We start from the raw sequence: 13,544 nt of genomic DNA on the forward strand, positions 1-13,544 counted from the left end.
TGAGGGATCTCTAGTAAGTCTTTTTGGCTTCTACGAAATCTCCCTTTTGTGGGAGAGCTGTATTATTATTCAAAAAAGCATTGAATACGATATTTTTAGTCGGAGAAAAAAAAAGTCACAAGTTACATAACTAAAATATAAAGGCGCAAGAGTTGAAAGTTACAATGCTCTACTATTACTTCTTTGGACTTTGTAATAATTGTCTTTTTAGTCATAATTCGAGTCCTGAATCGTTCATAATGTCCATAAAGCAGTGGAAAGAAAGTAAAATCAATTAGCAGAATCAGAAAAAGTTACTATTTAGCAGAAAACCTAAATGCTTCCTGAGAATTCGTTGTTGTGTTCTCACATTTCGGAATTGGAAGTGATCGTCGATTTGATAATGCAGTAATGAAAGGATTAATAAATGCTTTTCAAAACATCAGTTAATTTGCATACAAGAATATGAAACATGTGAATTTAAAATATATTATTCGCATCTTTGAAATAGTCGCACAAACAGTTGAAGGTAGGAAATACCCGGTTATTGGAGATATAATTTTCAACCTTTATCAGATGACATTATTTTTCTTTTCGGTTTTCACTTTTTTTCTTTACAATGTTATTCTTTTTGACAACTTCTTTATACAAACTTTGTTTGCAAGGAGAAAACCAACTCATATTGAGGGTGCAAATTAAGATGAGCTTGAATTGATGTTAGAGAATATATTTGTATGTTTTGAAAAAACAGACAACCAGAATGGTTACCATAACAAAATTCCTCTGGTGAAGTAATAATATATTTCTTTCAGATTAAGATTTTTTGTTTTCTTCTTCTTCTTCTAATTACAATTTATATCCACGGTATCGGTCCACCACTCTTTGAAGCTGCAGCAAAAATTTAATAAGGGTATAGTTTGCCTAAATTTTTTTTACGAATGACAGATTAATATATTTCTGCTAAAAGCAAAACCTCTGCCATTTGGTGTTTCCAGAGAATCGTCAGATGACAACCACCACAGACCCCCTCTCCAGGATGCTGGATTAGAATGATTTGGTAGTAAAGTATGGATAACTGTCTCAAGATGTTTCTTTTCTTTCTGAAGGCTTGAGTTTCTAGCTGAAAATTAGATATTACCCTCCATTCGACCATCAGTACGATGCAAAAAGATTTCTAAAGGAGGAAACAAAGAAAAAATATTATCAAAGAAATTTATTAAGCATGCAACGCAAAGATAAAACTTTTAAAACAAATTTAAAATAGCATACAAAGGATATGGAACATCTTGGGCTCAAACAACAGCACAGCAGAAAAACTTGAATTGGAAATTTAATACCTCAAATGAGTAAGAAATTTTGATAACTACTTTTAACACGCTGACAACAAAATTTCTCCTTCAGAGAAAATTTCGATGCGAGTGAAAACTTCGGTGTTTATTTTATATCTCCTTCGTTTAATTTGTTGTTCAAGTGAATCGCCTTGTTCATACTTATTATCTAATTAGATATTCACGGCCGTTAATAGGAGACGTCAAAGAAGTATGCTTCTTATTAAATATGGCCAAAATCAAGGCAGCAAACTTATTAATTTTGTTTGTGCCACTTAATGAGGATTTAAAACATAATGCTTATACGCTGGTGAAAGGTTTTCAGATTTACTTTAAATATTTACAAAACAAGTTTTTTATGTTCAATACCTAAAAACTGCAGTATTAATATTTGTTAGATAACAAATAAGGTGAATTTAAAACAATAATATAGCAGTTCACTGGATGTGTAAACCTTGAAATAAAAGGTTTAAAAAAAATATCAAAAACATTTAATACCCGACAATAACAAGCACAGATCTGTCAAAAAATTATATTAACACTTCTTAAAACTTACAAACTATAACCATTACATTAAAGCGAAATACGTCATTAAATTTATAATGTACCCTCTAAAAACACACGTAAATCGTATTTTCTTAAAGAAGCAATTACAAATATTTCTGTAAAAACTATCATTTTAAGCGATTTAACTATCATTTTAAGCGATTTTGAATACAAAAGTTTTAGAATATGCAATTCCTTCTGTTTCAATTCAAAACTATTTATATGTAATCCATGCAAGAAGAATGATCTTATGAATTGTCTGTTTACAGAAAAATCTCTATTCTTAGACATATAAATACTTCTTTTGACATTTCATTCCTTTCAATGTCAAAACTGGATCTTTTATGTTGATCGAAACATGGAAGGAAGTCATAACTTCATATTATATGAATCCAAAATTGCATTTTTTATAATTAAAAAAATTACAAATTAAAGATTTCAAATGTCATCTCATCAATACACTAATATGCACTACCCTATATAAGGCTGATTTACAACCAGGGTCTTGAAATTTAAATGTTAAGAAAGAGTTCTTAATTAGAAAAATAAAAATCTATTATTGTGGTAAAGCATCTGCGTAGATTACAACCGTGGCGAACATCGACAACCAAACATCTGTTGCCAACATTCGTTTTCACAAGTTAACATAAGCTAAGCGATTACAATTCTTTCATCGATACACAAAGTGTACCTTACATTCGGCCCCGCTCAATATAAAATTTAGACAGACAGAAGAAATTTTAAATTGAAGCATAAAAATAAAAGAAACAAAGTTTTCGTTCAATTCTCTGGGGAACACAGACCATTTAATATCGTTTTGATGATGGCTCAGTGGCTCTCATTCTCTTCGTCTGTGCTTTTTTCCTCGATGGTTGGTGAATTTCGTTTAAAGTAATGGCAAATATGTTGTACGTGGACAACCTTGATAAATTTGTTCTGCTGTGTTGTAGACTTGATCTCGTAGCACACGGCCCCGACTGGACGTATAATCACAAATGGTCCTTTGAAAATAGGAGAAAGTTTGTGATCTCCGTTTTTCGGCCAGTCGTATAATACGAGATCTCCTGCCTTGAAGGAATGGGATCTGCGATGGAGATCAAATCGTTTCTTGTTCTCCAAATGTGTTTCATACATATTATTTGCTGCTTCTGCCCTGGCCAAAGTTAAAAGGTCTAATTGGTCTTCACGTGGCGTGTCATCTATGAAGCTACCAATGTGAAGTTCACGTGGAAGGCGTGGCTCATATCCATGAAGTAAATAAAATGGTGATTTCTTACTAGAATTTTGTTTCGTGGTGTTAATTGCAAGTAAGGCATTTGGAAGTAATTCGTCCCATTTTTTCATGTTTTTGTCAGTCATTTTTTTCAAAGAGGACACACTGATGCCGTTGGCTCGTTCAACGTTACTGTTAGCTTGTGGTGAATAAGGTGGTGTCGTTGATTGTGCGATTCCATATTTTTGAAGAAACCGCTGAGTGTGACGTGCGGTAAATGCTGTTCCTCCATCTGATAGATATGGACAGCCAAATATGTATTTAAGTATTATATTATGATACAGAGCATCAGTCACTGTATGAGCGGCGAGAGATGCAGAAGGTGTTGCAATTACATAGCGTGTGGCGTGGTCAATTTGGACAAGCATATTTGTATTTCCATTTCTTGTTTCTGGCAAACAGATTATGTGGTCAGCAGATACAATTTCCCAAGGTGTGGATGGAATCGGCAATTGCTTCAAAAGACCATAGGGATTAGCAGTACGTCGGTTGACAATTTGGCATTTATGACAGCTTCGAACATATGCTTTACAGTCCTTGCGCATATTTGGCCACCAATAACGTAATTCCAAATTGTAAAGAGTTTTTGTTTGCGTCCATATGTCCAACATCATCGTGACAAGCGATCAGAGTTTTCTCTCTCATTGTCTTAGGAATCACTACTACAGATTTCGAATTATTAACTCGCACAAGAGTGTTGTTATCGATATTGTAATTGCATATGATTGACATTGTCCTTTTGTTTGGATTTTTTTCTCTGAGTAAGCGAAAAATATACTGACCAAAGTCATCACTTTTCTGTTTCACTCAAATGTCTGATTCATAACATTCAGTAACTTTTAAACAAACAGGTGGTGTTGGGAAACGTGAAAGGTGATCAGCGATGACATTTTGCTTTCCGGGTCGTTGCTCAGTTGTGAAATCAAATTGAGCCAAATCCACTAAATATCGTGCAAATTTTCGATTAATTGCAGATTTTGCAACTACATAAGCGGTTGTATAGTTGTCTGCTTTGAGTTGAAACTTGTGACCTAGGAGATAGAGTCGAAATTTTTCAGTTAGTTACTGTGGTAGCGTGTTTCAGCATCTTTTAAGGTACGTGAAGCATATTCAATGACACGACGCTTTCCATTCTGTTCTTGAGATAAAACTGCTCCTAGTTCAGAATGAGATGCATCAGTTTCTACAAAGGTTGGTAATCCTTGTTTGAAATACGAAAGAATTGGAGCAGTAGTAATTGCAGTTTTTAAAGATTCAAATGTACGCTGTTGGTCATCTGTTAAAACTATGGGAGCATTGTTGGTCTTCTTTTCTAAACCTTTTAAAACGCTTGTTAAAGGTTTAGCAATAACAGCATAGTTACGAATATACTTTCGAAACTGATTAGCAAATCCAAGGAAACTACGAACTTCATGAATTTATTTGAGAGTTAGGTAACGTTCAATTGCTGCTATGCGTTCCAGATCAGGACGAACACCATCTTGAGAAATAATTCGACCAAAAAGAGTGATTTCTGATACTGCAAATTGCGTTTTTTCTCGTGTCAGCTTGAAGAGAACTTTTTGAGTTGCTTCAAAGATTTTATATATAACTTTGAGATGATTATTGAAGTCATCATGAGAAGTTGATATATCATCAATGTATGTGTTGACATTGTGGTGTACCAGATGATTGTCGGATAATTTAATCGTTCTTGTCATTGTATATGGGCCATTTGTGACACCAAAAGGCATTCGAAGAAATTCATAATGTCCGTCAGGAGTGACAAATCCAGTTTTGTAGGTGTCAATGTCTCTTATGGGAATGCAGTGAAATGCAGATTTTACATCCATTTTAGAATTTTAGCTCTTGCCTGCCATGCGTTGAATAACGTCTTCCATTTGGTCGATTGGATACGGATCAATATTTGTGATAAGATTAATAGTGCGAGAGAAATCTACCGCAACTCTCCTAAGAGTACTTTCATGAAAGGGCTGCTCCACAATGAAAGCTGGTGCTGCGTACGGCGAGTTGGAATGACGGCAAATACCTTGTTTTAACCATTTTTCAATTTGCGTTTTTAGAAACTGGCGATCAGGCTCTGAAAGTCTATAAGGTCTACATCTAATAGGATTTTCATGTTGCAATTCGATTTTGAATTCCACATATGGACATAGTCCAATGTTATCATCATTCGAATAAAAAACATCAGTAAATTTGCCAATTAGTGCATCAAGTTGAGCTTGTTGAGTTGTAGACAGTCCTGCGGATTTAGGGATAAGGTTTGTTTCGGATGAAATTATATTGGGTGTTGCTTCTGGCAAAGTAACGTCATCTAATGATGGTAGTGAGGGTGGATGAAGAGCGACACAGTTGATGCTGGGTTTCGAAGCATGAATACATTCGTACAAATGAAATGAAGTTGGAGTAGAAATACATAATGAGCCATTAGGGTCGTAAGTGCATCTAGCTTGAACTTGTTGTTGCCAATCGAATCATAAAATAAGCTTAAATGGAAGCTGGGTGCACACTCCAATTTTAAGCATCATATGTTCCAAATTACCAACAATTATGTTTAAAGAAATCCAACCTATTGGCTTTATTTCATGGTCAACAACTTGGAACTGCCCATCAGTCCACGGGTTAATAACAATATCATTTGGAACACAAGATTGTTGAATGACTGTGATATCTGCACATGGATCACAGAGGGCTTGAATTTCTGTATCATTGTTGATAATAACAGGTATTAAGGCACGTATGTTAGTTTCAGTTCTAATACAATTTATGGAATTATTATTTGCACTATTTGCGGTTGTAGATCTTCCATATGTCGAGTTGCGATTGTTGTTGTTGCGGCGGGAATTTGAAGAGTTCAAACTTATAGTTTTGACTACTGTGTTATTATCAGAACTAGTTGTACTGCTAGAAGATGGGATTTGGGCATTAGTTTGACTGTTGGTATATTGATTTTGTCGTGACGCGTTTCTTGGTTGAGCTATGGTTGAACCACGTGGAGGAGGTGGTAAACTGCACATAAAAGATGCATGGCCTTTGTTTCCACATCTCCAACAAGTAATATCAATAACATCGTCAGTTACTGGATTGTATTTACGACGTTGTTCATCATGTGTATAAGAAGATCGAATTTGAGATTTCGGAGAATGTTTCTTATGCTCTTGTTTTGCACTGCGAATAGCATCAAGTGCAGTTGCCCTGTCAATTAATTCTTCAACAGTATTCATATTTTGAGTAGCTAATGCAAGTTGCCATTTTTCCTCGGTAATATCACCTATGATCATAGAAATACGGTCAGGTTGGGGAATGGTGAAGGGAGCTTTTTCCAAAAGAGCGTCTTTTGAATAAATATAATCTACTAAACTTTCATTATGCCTCAAATTCCGTTCATTTTGGTGAGCCAAAAAATCTTGCATTGTAATACGCCTTTTAAATCTTGAGGCGAGAGCATTTTTCCAAGTAATCCAATCATTAAAATTTTTTCCTGTTGTTAATTGCCAATTTTTTGTAGATCCTGAGAGGCGAGAAATAGCATTAGTTAATTTTAATTCGTCGGACCAGTTAGCTAAAGTTGAAATTCTTTCAACTTCCTTTAACCATTCAAGTGCATTTTCAATTATATCACCTTTAAATATTTGGATTGAATTTGCAGTGTCATTTGTAGATGTGATTTGAATCACATTTGGATTTACTTGTCTTTCTAAAAATAGTTTTTGCGATTCCATTAATGTAGAAAGAATAGCTGCGATATTCGGATCTATTTGAGAGGGCGGAGGCATAGGAAGTGGCGATTGTGTAGAAGAATTACTTAAAAGTTCTACTTGTTTTAGCAGAGATTCAATCTCTGTCAATAAATGTGCATTATCAGAAATTGCCCCCTCAGCGTTATTAAGATTCTGCACTCGAAGAACATTTAATTCTTCCAAAGTTCCTTCACTATTTCTTTTATTATTATCCTCTACAATACGCAAAATTAATTCATTCTTATTTCCAGTTAGCGAAAGATTTCTGAAACGTAATTCTTTTTTCAGTTGAACTATCGTTCAAGTTTGCAGCGGTTGCGAGTCTAAAGAATTAAAAATGATATCATCTTTTGTTGACATTTTTTTTTAAATTTCTGTTCACTGTTCTTGACGAACGAAATAAATTAGCGAAGATTGCTTGGCTACGTTCTTGTTTAAAAAGCGATGATTGCTTGGCGACGTTCTTGTTTAAAATGCAAGCAATACATTTTGCAAAGAGAATAATATTTTTGAAGGTAATGCGAAATGAATATTCAACATTCGTTAGAATACTCGCACTGATTTGTACAAGGTTTTATCACAAGTAAAATGAAAGTATATAAAGTATCTCATAAACTTCACTTACTATGCGTGGGCGTTTTTTGGAATACGTTCAGGCAGAAACAATCTTGGCGAGATTATCATTCCTTGGCGAGGATTCTGAAAGCTCCAAAGAATGCTTAACGAGTGCGATGTTTTTTTATAGAATATTATTTGAAATTCCCTTTGTAAGTCCATTAGATTCCGGCTGCTCCATATAAGGCTGATTTACAATCAGGGTCTTGAAATTTAAATGTTAAGAAAGAGTTCTTAATTAGAAAAATAAAAATCTATTATTGTGGTAAAGCATCTGCGTAGATTACAACCGTGGCGAGCATCGACAACCAAACATCTGTTACCAAAATTCGTTTTCACAAGTTAACATAAGCTAAGCGATTACAATTCTTTCATCGATACACAAAGTGTACCTTACACCTATCTAATAGTAAATATTTAAAACCAGATATAGAAAGTCTGAAAATCAATCATTTGAATACGACTCTGAAAGTTATTTATACAAAAAATAAAAATATTTCAGTTTATCATTTAATAAAATATTTCATCTAAAATAGTTTTTACTACAACATAAAGCCTCGAGTTTGATAAATTCCACAATTTATAATTTTGTGTTCACTACACAATAGTATTTTAACTAGATAGATTAAGGAAGTTGAATAATTTTGAATTTTGACGTTTCCATTTTCTTCTGGAAGTCGGTATTGCATTACATTTAAAACCAAAATTATATATAGACACAGCTAATAACTCCATTTTAAGGTATCCATTAAAATATTGTGCTCCGTTTTAATTAAAGATTAATATACTAGTTTTTAATTAGCAGGAGTTTCTCAGATTGTCAGCAACAAATTACTATTTAATTAATGATGATTTTACAATTTCAAAGAGTCAAACTTTATTGAATGAATTTTCGAAAACATCTTTATTTTATAACACCATAACGTTATTCGGTGTCGAATAAATAGTATAGCAGCAGATACTTGGTTCTCCTTTCCACATTTTAGCAAGGAATTTGAAAATTTTCGTCATTTTTAATCATTTTTCATGGTGATTACATAGAAAACGTTTTTGGGGTTCCAGGTTAATTAGGAGAGAATTTACAACTAAATATACCTAGAACGTCCGCTGGGTGTTGTATCAACATCAATGCAATTTATCATTATAAATATTTATTGATACCATTAGTAAAACAAAATTCCAAAGCTCTATCGCAAATTTGTTTTACTTTGAATACAGTGTTATTTGGTTCACTACGGAATGGAATCAATTATACTAAAATTGTTGTATCTAAGTGTTTTGTTACACAACATTTACTTATCTGCGAATTTCAAAAATGCACAGTTTAGGTGTGTGTTATGTAATTATTTATTTTAAATCAAATATTATTGAAATAGATTTTTTTTTCGATATATATCTAAACAGAGACATTCTATAGGAGTGCGCTACTATTGCAACTGCTGATGATTCATCACATGGTTTTGTGAAAAATAATAAGTACTTAAGCTAATTTAATCTTAAAAATTTATGTTTTCAAGGGGTGACTGCGTGAATTTCAATACGACGTTGATGATTTTAACCATAAAAATAGATATTTATTGCATTCTGGAATGTGTATTGTACAAAAAGCAAGTATTGTAATCATTAAGAAATTCGAACTAGAGATTACTCCATTTCAAATCCAATTTTTTAGTTGGTTTGTTTTAACTGCCATTGCCGGAAGGTAACTCAAAAATGCTTTGCTTCAGACGGATCAAACTTTTGTGTGATCTTTAAACCAAATTTTCGATTTCTATGAAATTTTTTAGCAAAAGCCAATCCCACGACGTTTCCCTTCGTTTGAAAACAAATGCATTCGATAACTACAAAATGTAAATAGTTGGATGAATAAAATTTAGTTCTAGCATCTAAAGCGTGATTTCATGGAACTTTTGGAACAAAATTTCTTGATATACTGACCGACTCCGTTTCTGTATTTTCGCTTGCATATGAATGATAACTCAAAAATACAATTTAGGCAAAGAAATTTAGTATGCGATTTTACCATTTAAAATGCAGAAATGCATCAACATTCAAATACAATTCGTAGAGGAGTAGACCATTTATTGATATGTGTATTCTCATGCATGGAAATGCAATAACAAAACTTCAAAGATGTATACAAATGAACTTTGGTATGCAGAATTGTAAATAGAATTGCTAAGTTTTGATTTCAAGCGGGAAAGTATAAAGCGTAAGCGTAGAAAATGCATATTATTTATATCACTATACTAAAAAGTACAAAGCTTTAATACGTGGGAATCCTAAACTAAAAATCTCAGTATTGCCCAAGATGTTCTGTATTCATTTAGGGAGAGGGAATATCTTTATTAGGAAGGTTGCAAGGAAGTTTTGAGAAGACCGTTTTAGATTTCTTTTTTAAGAAAATAATTTGAAATTTACTGGAATATAATTAGTTCTTTGGTAATTAGTTGTGTTAGGACACTTTTTAGACGGGGTGCACCTCTTATTTTAATCTATGATATCACACTACTGATAATAGCTTCTTAGAGAATTTAAGAGAAAGATTTATAGACAAATATAAAAGTTTTTCTACAATTAATATATATTTCGATATTGATGACCTAGACAAAATTTGTTTTTGCTTTTTCTACAAATATTTGAAGCTCTATAATTTTATGCAACTGATACAATTATATAATAAAATACCTTTAATTAAGTTTTTAATCTAAGTTTCAACAATAAGAAGGTTCATTCAGAAAAAGAAGTCAAGTGGTAGAGTCCCAAGCAAATGCGTTTGGGAAATCTAACATCAAAATAGAAAAAGCATCTGAATCTCGAAACCTGCCAAAAGCCTGATTCAAAATTAAGAAATGCTGTTAACTTCCGCAGATTTTTGAAAAAAATATGAATCGTGAAATTACTGTATTTGTTATAGTGGAGAAGCTACTTCATATTTTACTATAAGTTTCGTGTTACTGAGGAATAATTTATACGAAGAAATTTTTTGAAATGTTATGTAAACTTAAAAAAAAAAAATTATAAAAAAAAATCAAAAGTTGACTCACTAAGCATTGATATACATCAAAGCGTCCCAAATGTACAGCAGTGAACAAAAATATGGCACACCTCCGTAACTTGTTATTTATTATTTCATCTTCATAAAACTGATGTCGATGGAATTGACTTAAAGAGATTCGTTTGTTCCAATCAACAAATCGATTTCGGAATTAATTAACAATTCCTAATTTTTTCCATTACGGCTTTTATTTTTCTGAATAGATTTATTGCGATGACATTAACATAGAAGTTTGGCATGACATAACATTAACGATAGAAGTTTATGAATTTCAAATGTAGTTTCAAGAGTTACAGTGTTTTGAAAAATGAGCCTTTCAATGTTAAATGATTTATGAACTCGCGCAGATATTAGATTGTTATACATTTTTTAAAACAATCTCTTACTACATTTTTTTTCATTAAGATGTGCAGCAAACGGATGAATTATACAAATTAAATATTTTTATGAATTTTTAATTATTAATGCGGAAAAAGTGAATTTAACATAAGAAAAAGGTTTGCATGAGATCGAAATTTACACAATAAAATTAACAGATGTTCCCATATTTCAAATATTGTTGTTGTTATTTATGGCATCTAGACAAGCCCGAAGTCAGCAATTTAAGCCGAGTATGTGCAGTAGATTCTGAGGCTAAAGGCCCCTGAGCACCCGAGGGCAGAACTCTGACTTCTAGCTCCTGTGAAGATGAACTCACATACTCGCTTTCACGGCTCTTTCATACACTTCACAGAGAAAACACAGGGAAAGGTATAAAAGATGCGCCAGAAACTCGTAAAAACTTCAAAAAAACCTAAATAATAAAGAAACGCAATGCTCGAAAAAAATGCGGTTTCGGAATATGTTGAAAGTTTTTGTATTTTCCCCCATTAAAAATGATTCAAAATATGACTGACAAATGGACTCAAATGTCAAATCCAGATGTTATCTACAAAAGAAGATAACTAATTAACACAAGGTTAGAAACGGATCCGTCATTTGATGCCAGCAGAATGATTTCGTTCTTGAGCATTAGTGATTCAACTTTTGCATAATACCGATGAATAATAACTAAATCATTGTGAAATTTCCGCTCGGTGAAAGGAATCAAGACGAGCAAAAGCCGTTTCTTTTTTAATAGGATACTATGTTGGCCACATCCCTGTTGGATAGCCATGAGAAATTTGACAGCCGAGACATCAATAGGAAGTAGAAGTGCACGTTAAGTTGAGAGATTAATGAGGATTCCGGAAATGTAGATCCGACGCAATTAGCGCAGCATTTTGAAACTGCACACGTACCAAACAGAAGCACTTCACCACATAATTCCAGTCGATTCCGATGAAAGATAAGCCTGTGCAGGATGAGCGCTTGCACAAATGGAATCTGACCCACAATAGTTGCAGTACATCATGTGGATAGATGAAGCCCATTTTTTATTGTACCGGCTACAAGTCCAAATCACCAAATTCTTTGCGTGTGACTGTTCGATCACCACTTCCCTCATTCTGGACTTTTTTATTTTGAAGAACATTGTTCCATCTCCGGTTGGAAAACCTGTTCTGCCTTTACAGAATCTTGTGCTTTTGTGACACCACGGTACGTCTGCATTGCAGCAAAGATGTGTGTTACCTGCCGTCATCTTCATGCGCAGTATGATGTTCCGTCTCGCGTTGTTCGTTCCGTCAGAATGTTCATCCTCGATACATTCCCTGAGAACCTAATGATAAGTCGAGGATGTAAGATTACCCCTTAACTGGGGAGGTGAAATTGTAGAACTTAACTGGGGATACCATTTCACTACGAGACCGCATTTCATTTACACTCAAATTAAATTTTCTAATGAATGTATTAGTATGAAAAATTGCCAATACATTTCGCAGATATTTTTTTCTCGAGATAGATATATTTTAGAAATTTTTCAGAATATATTATCCTTGAAAAAAGTAAATGCGTTGGAATACATTTTCTCCTCAAATTACACATAACAATAAATAATAATCTTGAAAAAAAAAAAACATGTTATTTTTTTTTTTTACTTTTTAAATCAATTATTTTTACAGTATATGAAGGTATATAGAAGACAATATAAAATTCAGCAATTATTTGATAAATAAAAAAAATGCAAAAGGGTAAAATTTGCCTTTTTTTTTATCGTGCTTTCATAGCACGGTTTTCTAAAGCATTTTAAACATACATGTTAAGAACTAGTATAAAAATCAACCTATAAATTCTGTACTTATATCTCTTGGTATATTAATAAATTTGATAAAGTTTTCGAAATACATTATGACTGGAAAAATTAATTATGTTTGAACATAAATATCAAAATCAGTTGAATACGAAGTTTTATCGAAAACCTCTTCTGTACAATTATCGTCATCACTAAAATCACTTTTTGCTTCATTTAAAATTGTCTGGAGCAATGCTTTATAATATGATCAGTAAATTGGATGATATTTTGGCCCTCCAGTTTTAGTGCCATCTGCTAAGCCTTGTTTATCACTGGGACACTAACAGGGAGCTGCGGTCTTAGAGACCACACTCAAAGAAATAACTGACTTATTTTAAAAAGCATCCGCTGAAATCGGTTGAAAAAGTGCACTGTATTGAATGTCACAAAACAGGAAGCTACAGGGTCAATCCATTCAATTGAGCTAAAAATAGAATAGGGGTGACCGAAAATCCATCGCTAGAGGTTTCACAGACTGCACGTCCCCAGTTAAGGGTTAAGTGACCCCCAAGATCGCCAGACGGACTTTTGGTTATGGAAATAACTAAAGTCTGGTGTCTACTGGTTCTCTCCAGCCACTTCGGCGGAATAATAAGGTACTGTTCAACGGGTCTTCGGTGAGATCGATGCCGACATGCTAAATTCAACTGCTAGTTACGCGCATTACTTGCTCAATACCTTGTGGTGGCGGTCTTATTAAACATCTTTTTGCTTTAAAAGCTTTGCTTTTAATAAAAGATTCTAAGTTACTGTGCTTTCTTTCCCTGATATGCATAAACAATCTCAGTTTAAC

General features: G+C 33.3%; 1 long non-coding RNA gene across 1 annotated transcript in view; it reads right to left on the reverse strand.

The window, feature by feature from the left end:
- Window positions 1–879: 879 nt before the first annotated feature.
- LOC129976489 (uncharacterized) overlaps window positions 880–13,544 on the reverse strand; it is a 72,715-nt gene continuing 60,050 nt past the window's right edge. Inside the window, exon 6 of the long non-coding RNA XR_008785148.1 lies at window positions 880–1,153. This is a non-coding gene — a long non-coding RNA (uncharacterized LOC129976489). The remainder of the gene's footprint in view (window positions 1,154–13,544) is intronic.

This window comes from Argiope bruennichi, chromosome 7 (genome assembly GCF_947563725.1).
Source record: "Argiope bruennichi chromosome 7, qqArgBrue1.1, whole genome shotgun sequence".
Classification (NCBI taxonomy): domain Eukaryota; kingdom Metazoa; phylum Arthropoda; class Arachnida; order Araneae; family Araneidae; genus Argiope; species Argiope bruennichi.